This window comes from Vulpes lagopus, chromosome 8 (assembly GCF_018345385.1).
Source record: "Vulpes lagopus strain Blue_001 chromosome 8, ASM1834538v1, whole genome shotgun sequence".
Classification (NCBI taxonomy): Eukaryota; Metazoa; Chordata; class Mammalia; order Carnivora; family Canidae; genus Vulpes; species Vulpes lagopus.
In genome coordinates, this window is record NC_054831.1 from 107,006,696 (window position 1) to 107,017,744 (window position 11,049).

The following is an 11,049-nucleotide window of genomic DNA, read 5'->3' on the forward strand; positions in this document are numbered from 1 at the left end:
ATCAACTTTTTAAGTGGGTAAAAGACACCTCCAAAGAAGATACACAAATGGCCAATAAGCACATGGAAAAAATGCTCAAATGTCATTATCCAGGAAATGCACATCTAAACCACAATAAGGGATCCCTGGGTGGCGCAGCGGTTTGGCGCCTGACTTTGGCCCAGGGCGCGATCCTGGAGACCCGGGATCGAATCCCACGTCGGGCTCCCGGTGCATGGAGCCTGCTTCTCCCTCTGCCTGTGTCTCTGCCTCTCTCTCTCTCTCTCTGTGACTATCATAAATAAATAAAAATTTAAAAAAAAGATAAAATAAAATAAAATAAACCACAATAAGAGGCACCTCTTTACGCCCACCGAGACAGGCCACAATTTTTGGAAAAAAAGAAGTGGTAAGGATGTGGAAAAAATCAAACCTTCTTACATTGCTGGTGGGAATATAAAATGGTGGAGCCACTGCAGAACACATCTGACAGTTCCTCAAAAAGTTAAACATAGAGTAAACATATGACCCAGCATTTCCATTCTTCGGTGTACATCCAGGAAAAATGAGACATGATCCTACAAAAACTTGTGAATGTTCATAACAGCATTAATTTGTAATAGCCAAAAAGTGCAAACAACCTAACATCTATCAACTAACAGATGGATAAACAAAATGTGGTATATTCACATAATGGAATATTATTTGGCCCCAAAAGGAAATGAGGTGTGGATGTATGTTTACCATGAGTAAACTTTGGAAAAATTAGTAAGAGAACCAACACAAAAGACATACATCATATGAGGGTATGATGAGAAAGGGAATGGAGATGACTGCTGATGACTGGGGGTTTCTATCTGGGGTGATGAAAATGTTCTGGAATTAGCAGGTGGTGACAGGTGTACAATCTTGTGAATATGCTGAAAACAATTAAATTGTACACTTTAAAATGGCTCATTTATGGGTGTGAATGGCATGTGAATTATATCTCAATTTTAAAAAAAGAGACAATGGAAGCTGACATTAAGGCTAGCTGGATGGCCTTCCTCATGGCTAGCATGGTATCTCTCAGGCTTTAGCCAGGTTTCCAGGGAAGCTATATTGCAAGGCCAGAGTGGTCTATTTTGTGCAAAATGGTCGTCCATAGGGATCCCTGGGTGGCGCAGCAGTTTAGCGCCTGCCTTTGGCCCAGGGCATGATCCTGGTGACCCAGGGTCGAATCCCATGTCGGGCTCCCGGTGCATGGAGCCTGCTTCTCCCTCTGCCTATGTCTCTGCCTCTCTCTCTCTCTCTCTCTCTCTGTGTGACTATCATAAAAAAAAAAAGTCGTCCATAAATTGTGTTGGTCATGTGACTGAGTTACAGACCTGGTTGTGAATGTCAGAAAACATCTTGAATTCACTTCTGATAGAAGGGTTTTGGCAATGATTGCAAGGCACTTATACACCTTTACCCCTCCCTTGTCCCCTATTATTACCTGCCATCAGGAAAATATATAAAGGTGGTCATTCACATCTGTAGTAGAAAGTGCTTTCCCTAGGTCATTCACTCATTAATTTATCTTCCCAGGACTTTCACTTGTGCAAGGTCAAATAGTTTGCACATTAAGCTTCAATTTCCACATTGTTGTTGGGAGACAAGACTCCCTGGAATTCTCACTTTCTGCGTGGTCTGAGCCTTTTGAGCCAAAGATGTGTTTGAATAACAAAAACCTTGGAAGCTAGAGATATGTTCCTTCCTGAGAGATTTGGATATTACCTCCCCAGAGATGTCCCAGAGTAGTAAAGATAAGCCTTCTCTTCCCCCTGGGAGATTTGTTTACATTCCAGGGTAATGAGTAATCTCTCTCTCCAGAGGGGACAGGTCATCAGTTTCCTAATTTTAGGGTTTCTCTTGTGTGATGTGCAGTTAACAACCGGCCTTCATCGCATTTCCCCACAGAACTTGGAGCATAGAGAAGTGCTGCCCTAGCTCCTGGTTTTGCTATAATAAATCTGGTCACTGATCCAGGGGTCTCATGTTTTCTGTCAGTATATGTATATAAAATTGTGCCAGGTCAATTTGTAAGCTTGCAAGTAAGATAAAATCTCAGACCTTCCACAATTTCTAACTTAATGTTTTGTAAAATGGGTAATAACAATGCTTATCCCTTAAGGGTTTTAATCAAACTATGTGAATAATGCACTTAATTATTGTCATTGTGCCTTATTTTATTAATCACTCTACTAAAGACACAAAGTTAGGGTCACAGTAGACAACAAGAAAGGGATTTGGGTGAGGGGGGTACCTGGGTGGCTCAGTGGTTGAGCGGCTGCCTTTGGCTCAGGGCATGATCCCGGGGCTCCTGGGATCAAATTCCCGCAGGGAGCCTGCTTCTCCCTCTATGTATCTGTCTCTCTCTCTCTCTCTCTGTGTCTCTCATAAAAAAAATAAAATCTTAAAAAAAAAGAAAGAAGGAAGGAAAGAAGGAAAGAAAGAAAGAAAGAAAGGGATTTGGTTTTTGGATTTCTGTCTGCAAATATGAGTTTGAGTTCTGTTCTAACTCATCACTAACCAGTTTTGTGACCCAGGACAGGTCATCCCTCTCTCAGACCTTTGTACTCTCATCTGCAAAATTAGTACACTAGAAAAGGTCAACAATTAGAAGATGCTTTCCTAGAAGCATTTGACTCATGAGATTATTCTGGAGGATAAAAGGGCCCTGTGAACAGACATCTGGGACATTTTGCATCTTATAAGTCTCCCCTGAAAATCTATAAGGCATAGAGTAAAAAGAGAGAGCCCTGCAGAAAAAAACCTGTTTGATTTAAATTAAACCAACGTTTCCAGGGATCCCTGGGTGGCGCAGCGGTTTAGCGCCTGCCTTTGGCCCAGGGCGCGATCCTGGAGATCCCGGATCGAATCCCACATCAGGCTCCCGGTGCATGGAGCCTGCTTCCCCCTCTACCTGTGTCTCTGCCTCTCTCTCTCTGTGACTATCATAAATAAATTTTAAAAAAAACCAACGTTTCCAAAATGTGATTTGACCACAGGATCTTTCTTCCTCATGACAGCAAACTATCAGCCCATGGATTGTATTGTAGAAAATGCTGGACCACGTGATCTAAGGTTCTTTCAAAGGTCAACGACCTTGTTCCTCTCTATCATCACTTACCCATATTTGATGTCTCTTTCCGTAGTTACAACCTCAGGTATGAGTGGCAAAGGTGTTCTTGCAGATGGGAACCACACTTGTTACTCCTAAATCACAGGACATAGGCAACAAACAGGTCTATATGTACATAGAGTCACATCAATAAAACACACACCCCATCAGTGAGTGCACAAAGATGACAGTGAAATTGGAAGTTTACAAATGAACTCTCCAACATTCTTACTGCCACCAAACATCCTTTGTTTTTGCACCATTCCTGGGAAGCCGTTTCTTTAGTAATGAGATGGGGGGGGGGGGGGGCGGGAGCTTGTAACCATAAAGCCTTTTCCTGCTTCCTAAACAGCTAAATCCAATAAGAATGATGGCCTGGAATCTGGAAGCTTTGTATTCCAATTCTGCCTACACCATTGAACTCACTCCTGATTTGAAGTGAGTCATCTTCCTTATCAAACCTTGTGGAGTTTTTTGTTTTTTCCCCATCTCTTTTTTTTTTTTTTAATGGACTTTTTTTTTTTTAATTTTTTATTTATTTATGATAGGCACACAGTGAGAGAGAGAAGCAGAGACACAGGCAGAGGGAGAAGCAGGCTCCATGCACCGGGAGCCCGACGTGGGATTCGATCCCGGATCTCCAGGATCGCGCCCTGCGCCAAAGGCAGGCGCTAAACCGCTGCGCCACCCAGGGATCCCGTGTTTTTTCCCCATCTTGACAGTGAGGAAGTTGAGCTAGGTGGTTCCTGTGTTCTCATGCAAAAATTGAGATTGTTGCTTTGCTCTGAAGAAATGGCTTTTTTTTTTCTCTGATGCATCAAGTTCATGGTTTATCACTACAGCCCTCTGCAGCAGCAGCCTTCTGGACCTGTTCAGTAGGCATTAGCCTCTGGAACCTCCAACAAGCAAAGCTGGAGATGGGAATAGCTCAAGCCCATCTGAATCTTTTCAACACAGCTGCTCCACACCTCTCACGATCAGTGCCACACTGAGATCACTCTTATTCTTTGGGAAATGCTCTCTCCAGTCTTGGAAACAGCCTGTGTCCACCAAATCAGTGGCTTGGATTGCTGTGATCCTGACATTTTCCCATTTTTTAATAATTTCCCATCTTTTTAAAATGACAAAAACACTCATTTAAGTTGTTCACTTCAACCTTCAAAAGGAATGAAAGCTACACTGGGCCTGGAAGCAGGGCCAGACACATAGCTTAACACATAGGTTAAGGCAAAAGAATGGTTTCAAGTTTGAAGTTCAAGTTTGTTCTTTTTGTTGTGCCCAAGTTCGTGAATCTGAGAAACCACCAAGGAGCCGACACCGATGCAAATACATGAGGGTTTATTAACAAGCTCGAGCTTGGGTCCAAGTATACCTGACACAGCAGACCAGGAACTTGGACCCCGAGGTGGGTTATAGCTGAGTTTTTATGGGCTGGTCAAGGGGATTTTCAGAAGAGGTAGAGGAATTTTTTCATTCTGATATGGGGGAAACGGTGGGGGAGTTTCTTAAGATCTGTTTTCCTTCCTTTCCTTTCCTTTCTGTCTCTGTCAAGGGCGTTTTGAGCTCTGTTTTCTTTCTGATATGGGACTCTCTTTCAAGGCATTCTGCAGTTTTTCCTGTAAAGTTCAGATCTTATTCACAGGGGCCTGAGATGGCTGTACTTGTGCTAATGCTAAACTTGAGGTGGAATGGCCTTAATTTTCTCAGCCTCCACACTTTTTGCTGTGTGGCTCTGTCCAGGCCGTAGCATGATTAAGCACAGCTCACTTTTGGAGAACTAAATGCTATGAATGTGAATGTTGGCTTCTACTTTCTGAACTGTGTTGCAGAGCTCAAATCCTCTTAACCACTGAGCACAAAGAATATCCCCCCAATGCAGCCTCCAGCCTTGGCTTTGAGGTCACTGACTGCACCCTCTCCCTGCCCTCTCTACTGTCAGCTGCATGAGGCCTGGGGCTTGTCTAAATCCCTTAAGTTGCCCTTGCAGAGAGAGGATCAAGCAAGATCTGGTTGGCTCTGACTTTACTGATCTGTGACCTTGAGCCAGTCATGCAGTCTCTCTGGGCTTCAGAAACTTTCTTTCCCTGTAAAATGATAATCTTGCCATGAGAACTTCATCAGGCTGCTGGTGGGATATTTCTTGCCTCTCCCCAACTCATGCTGTGATATCTGGGAGCATCTAGACCTTGTCTATCTACCTCATCCTCTGGTATCTTCCAGGCTTGACAAGTGCTGCTCCATCATCCTGGTAATGTCCTTCCTTTTTTTTTTTTTTTCCTTAATAAACTTTTCCTCATTCTTCTAGAACCAGGCCAAGTATTTCCTCCTCCAAGTAATTTTTCTTAACATCCCAGGCTGACTGGCTCTGTTCTGCATTCTTCTGCAGTAGCACCTGTGTTTGCATTTGCTACTGTACTTAGAGAACCCGAAATCACAGTTTCCACCTTTAATATGCTCATGGACAGATGCAACGTATTCTTTTCTATAACTGGGCTTTTTTGCCATGTCCCCTCAGCTAGCTAATATGAGTCTAGGCACATAATGGCTGACTGTTGAGAGTGAAGGCATGTGGGGTGCAGGGGCCACCAAGACAGTACAATGACCCAAGGGATGTGGGTGCAGCACTGGCATTGTCTGCGGCATGGGAGGAAGCCTCCCTCCATGGGAGGAAGATCCTGTAAGGCCTCTCAAGGGGGATGTGAAAGCAATTGGACTCTATATCAAGCCTCTGAAGAGTGTTAAGCAAGACAGAGACTATGATTGGCCATATGTTTCAGAAGGATCCCACTGGCTACTGTATGGAGAATGTATAGAAGGAACAAAACTAGAGTCAAGTGAGTAGCTTTTGGTGTGACTCAAGAGAGGGCTTATGGTGCTGGTCATGTGGATGACAAAAGGCAGGCGGCTTCCACTTCCCATAATAAGGAGAAAGCTCGGGTTGAATCTCAGCTCGGCCTTCCTTGGCTATGGACTTTGAGTGCCAACTTCACAGCATCATTGTGAGGAATAAATGTCTTAGTAGTAGTAGGGAATACGGGAGGTGAGGGAAAGCCAGATCAAGGACGTCTCTTGGATTTCTGGATTAAGAAAATAGGTAGATAAATTTTAAAAATGACTCAACTATGAGCATGTCTGGTCTTGGGATAGAGAGGAGCAGAACATATTTGGGATGTGTGTGGAATGTGTTTAGACCCTTATATATCTCAGCCCTGGCTCTGATGCCTAGTCCTCACTCCCATGGGCAGGGCAGAGTAGATTCAGCATAGGCAGCCAGAAAGGGTGGAACTGATTAGAAATAACAACAGGTTAATTATCTGAAAGGCTAGGCCCTGTCATAGGTGCTCTGTATGGCCTTGGGTAAGTCACTTGACTGCCTGGAAACTGAGCTAACACACATATGAGTGGGGGGAGACATGTCCCAGCCCTGGCTTCCCAGACACTGAGAGCTAGAATGCACAGATGATGATGTTGAAACATCTCTTTATTCAAGGTCCTATTCATGGGCCATCCCCTCCCCGTCACCTCTCCTGGTTCCCCAGCCAGCAGTAACCACTCTCTACTCTGGGCTCCTAAAACCTGCACTCCCTGAGCACTTATAAGGCTCTGTCTGGCCCACACTTTTGCTCCTTGCTACATGTGCTGGTCTTCCCCCCCTCACAGCAAGCAGCCAGCAGCAGCCCAGAGCTAGTCCAGAACCCACAGCTCCAGCTGCCAGATTCCAAGTAAACAGGGGAACTGGATGATTTTCCTCCTAGTGAAAAGTCTGAGTGTGAAGCAGAACCAAGGGAAATTAAGACATACCTGTACAAAAGGGCTGCACAGCAGGGGAGCCACGGGTGGACACCATTAGTAAAGTATTTTTCAATCATTTATTAAAATCCTTAGAGTTATCAGATGGAGAAGGGTGGAGGTACTTTTCCAGAGCAATTTCACATAGGCAGAAAAGTGTTTGCAGATACTCTGTGAGCCAGTGGGAGAGGTTTCCAGAGGGTCCACTGATCAGAGAACAGGATGCTCTATGGGAGCTCAGGTCCACTGATCAGAGAACAGGATGCTCTATGGGAGCTCAGGAGATGCTTTCCCACCCTGAGGAGGGCCACAGTCACCAGAAACTACCTCCTCCTGCTTCCTGCCAGGAAAAAGCTGACAGGGCAGGGCAGTGTCTTCATGCAGACATCCCCCAAGCTATTCTTCTGAGGCTATGCATTTCTCTTGGGGCAGGCTGGGCATAAGGGTCATGAGGATCCAAAAGACCCTGGTCAGTCCAAAGAAAGAAAGGGCTAACTTTTCAGATGACAGTGGCCCTCTCAACCAGCACTCTTTTTCCACCCGAGGCCACTGAGGCAGCCCATCATCCCCCACCCTGACCCAGATGGCCTCCTCTGTCCTCCTCAGGAACAGGGGGCCACAGAACTTCTTGCCTAATGGATTTGAAAGCTGGCATACAACTACTCCCCACCACTCCCACATACTGAATACCCACATGCAAACGGGCACACACACAGACATCTGCAGAGACACACACCACATACTTCCACATATGCACATAAATGCCAAACACAAGGTCACACTCAAATACAATCACTCCAAGTGCCCACACATGCCTTCCATAAACACTAAAGACAGTCATGTTCATATACAGTTATACACAGACACACAGACACACAGACACACTTCAAGTATTCTCTCCTTATTGACTTTATATGCACAGTTACGTACCAGATGCTGTGAGGTGCTGCTCAGATCCCCTGGGCCCTCTTTCCACTGAAAAGAGGTATTGATCCCCCAGGTGTTGATCATAACAGGGCTCCCCAAAAAAGCCATGAGTCTGTGTGGGACTCTCCCTTTCTTTCAGCATCTTCAGTCTTCTGGACAGGGGAAACCAGCTCTTTTCTCCCTGCAGCCTCAGGGCTGACCCACAGCATCTATCCTATAGCCTGGGCCTGGAGCAGAAGGCCCTAGAGGATTCCTGAACAGGCTACCAAAGGGCTGACTCAGGGCTGGGAACAGGCTGAGGACCCTCCCAAATATCTGTAACTGGTGCTGAAGTCGGTAAAAGGGATCTACCCTTCATCTGTGCTTTGTAGTCAGTCTGAAACTCCAGCTGGCTATGCAACTTTAGACAATACTTCCCCTCTTCTGGCCTCAGATTTTCCATATATGTAGCAGGAAGCCTGCATTGGAGACACAGCTTCCTGTAACATCTACGAAGGGCTGGTGAGAGGGCAGCTCAGGTGGCTCAGCGGTTTAGCACTGCCTTCAGCCCAGGGTATGATCCTGGAGACCCCGGATCGAGTCCCATGTCGGGCTCCCTGCATGGAGCCTGCTTCTCCCTCTGTCTGTGTCTCTCATGAATAAATAAAATCTTATAAAGGGTCACGGGGGAGGCTGGCGAGGTATGGTTTAGATGTGCTACTCAAAATGTGGTCCACTTGCAGCAACATTGGTCTCACCTGGGAGTTTATTAGACTAGCAGAATTGCAGGCCCCTCCCATGGTCTGCTGAATCAGATACTGCATTTTAACAAGATCCCTCTGTGATGCTGATGCATATCACAGAATGAGAAGCACTGTCCCAAATGAGCTCTGAAAACCTTTCAGTTTCTAGAGTTCAATAAGCATCAACTTTAACAGGGTTGGAGTAGAGAACACGTGGCCTTTGGTTGAGAGGAATTATTGATTTTCCAGCAAAGCTTTGTCAATCCATGGTGATGAAATCTCTGATTTCCACAGCTAGAGTTGAGCCCTCCCTCCTGGGCCCTCCCTGGCTCCCTCTTCTCCATCTGATCTTTGCCATGTTTGCCTCCTCCTCTTAGCTCCTTTAAAAGGTAGCTAGTGTGAACCCTTTGCACTGTTGTCTTGGTCCCTTCCTTGAGACTCCTGCCCAGAGTAGAGACATGTAGCTGAAGTTGTTGCTACCACCTAGGAAGACTGGGTGATGGCCACACCTAGGGAGAGTGGGTTCACAAGCTGGAAGGACCTGGGTTCCTGAGGACTTTGTTGGCACAAATGTCATGCCAGCCCTGGGCTACCTATCTCCAGATTTTTTTTAAGTTTTTTTTTAAATTTATTTATTCATGAGAGACACAGAAACACAGGCAGAGGGAGAAGCAGATGCCTCACAGGGAGCCCAATGTGGGACTCAATCCTGGATCCCAGGATCATGCCCTGAGCTGAAGGCAGAAGCCCAACAGGGGTTGGGCTTCCCTGAGCCACCCAGGCATCCCTATCTCTAGATTTTTATGTCAGAGAAGTAGTTTATCTTATTTAAGCCAATTATTTGGGGTCTCTACTACTTAAGACAATCCCATTTTTTTTAGTTTTTTTAAGATTGTATCCATTTATTTGACAGAGAGAGACCACAAGCAGCAGGGGGAGCAGCAGAGGGAAAAGGAGGAGCAGGCTCCCAGACAGACAACCCCAATTTTAACTGATATACTGGCAGTTACTGTGAACTCCCTTCCACCTCTTCCTGCATGTAATCACTAACCCCCTTTTATCTGCCTCTGTGATATGGCCCAGATCTGTAATCTTTTGTCCAACATTACTACTTCCACTTGAACTTAATCAGAATTTCTTACCTGGATTACTCAGCCTTCTTTCTACCTAGTCTCCCTATCACATAAGGGTTGTCCCTTTCCATCTATCTTTCCTATCAGTAACCCAAATTAGCTGTCATATGAGAAAGTTAAATATATATATTTATATATATTATATTTATTTATTATTATATACATTATATATATTTATTTATATATATTTAAATATATATAAGAGAACAGTATAACAAATACACCCAAAATGATCATTGTTAATATTACTTGTAATTTTTTATAAAGCAAATATGACAAAGTTGTGTCATTCCCTCCATAAGGGCAAACACCTTCCTATACTCTCCTGTACTGAAATGTATCCTTGGTGTATGTTTTTTTCAGACTTTTACATACATTTACAAATGAATACATGAAATGATTTTGCTTATATTAAAATTTTACCTAAATGAGTCTGCAACTTGTTTTTTTTTTTTTTTTAATTTTTATTTATTTATGATAGTCACAGAGAGAGAGAGAGAGGCAGAGACACAGGCAGAGGGAGAAGCAGGCTCCATGCACCGGGAGCCCGATGTGGGATTCGATCCCAGGTCTCCAGGATCGCGCCCTGGGCCAAAGGCAGGCGCCAAACCGCTGCGCCACCCAGGGATCCCTGCAACTTGTTTTTTTATATTTTTGAGGCTTGAGATCACTTACATGTAGCTCTATAGCACTCCATCACATGACTATAAGAGCACATCTATATAACTATTGATGAGCAACTTGGCTGTTTCCTGTGTTTTTCTTTTATGAACATTGCCTCACTAATATCCTATACATGTTTGAGGTCTCGAAGGCTATACCTGGAAGTAAAATTGCTGGATCTTAAGATAGTGATTGTTATGGGTCAAAATGCATTCCCCCAAAATATAAGTTTAAGTTCCAATCCCAGGTACCTGTGATTTGCAAGCTGGGTCTCTGCAGATGTAATCAATTTAAGATGAAACCGTCACTGTAGGCCCTGATCCAATACGATTCATGTCCTTGAGGACGAGAACAGACCCAGAGATACACACAGGGAGAGAATACAATGTGAAAACAGAGACAGAGATTGAGTGATGTGTCTCTAAGCCAAGGACCCGCTTGCTGGCAAGGATTGCCAGCAACTGCCAGAAGCTGGAAGAAGGCAGGGAGCAGATTCCTATCCCAGAGACTCCAGAAGGAACGAACCCTGCTGACATCTCGATTTGGGGCTTCTAGCCTCCCGAACTGTAAAAGAATAAATTTCCATTGTTTTAACCATCCAGTTTGTAGCATTTTGTTAGAGCACCTGTAAGAAGCTAATCTAGTAGTGGAATGGAAAGTTGTGGTCTATGGGAGCACAGGCTGAGGTCAG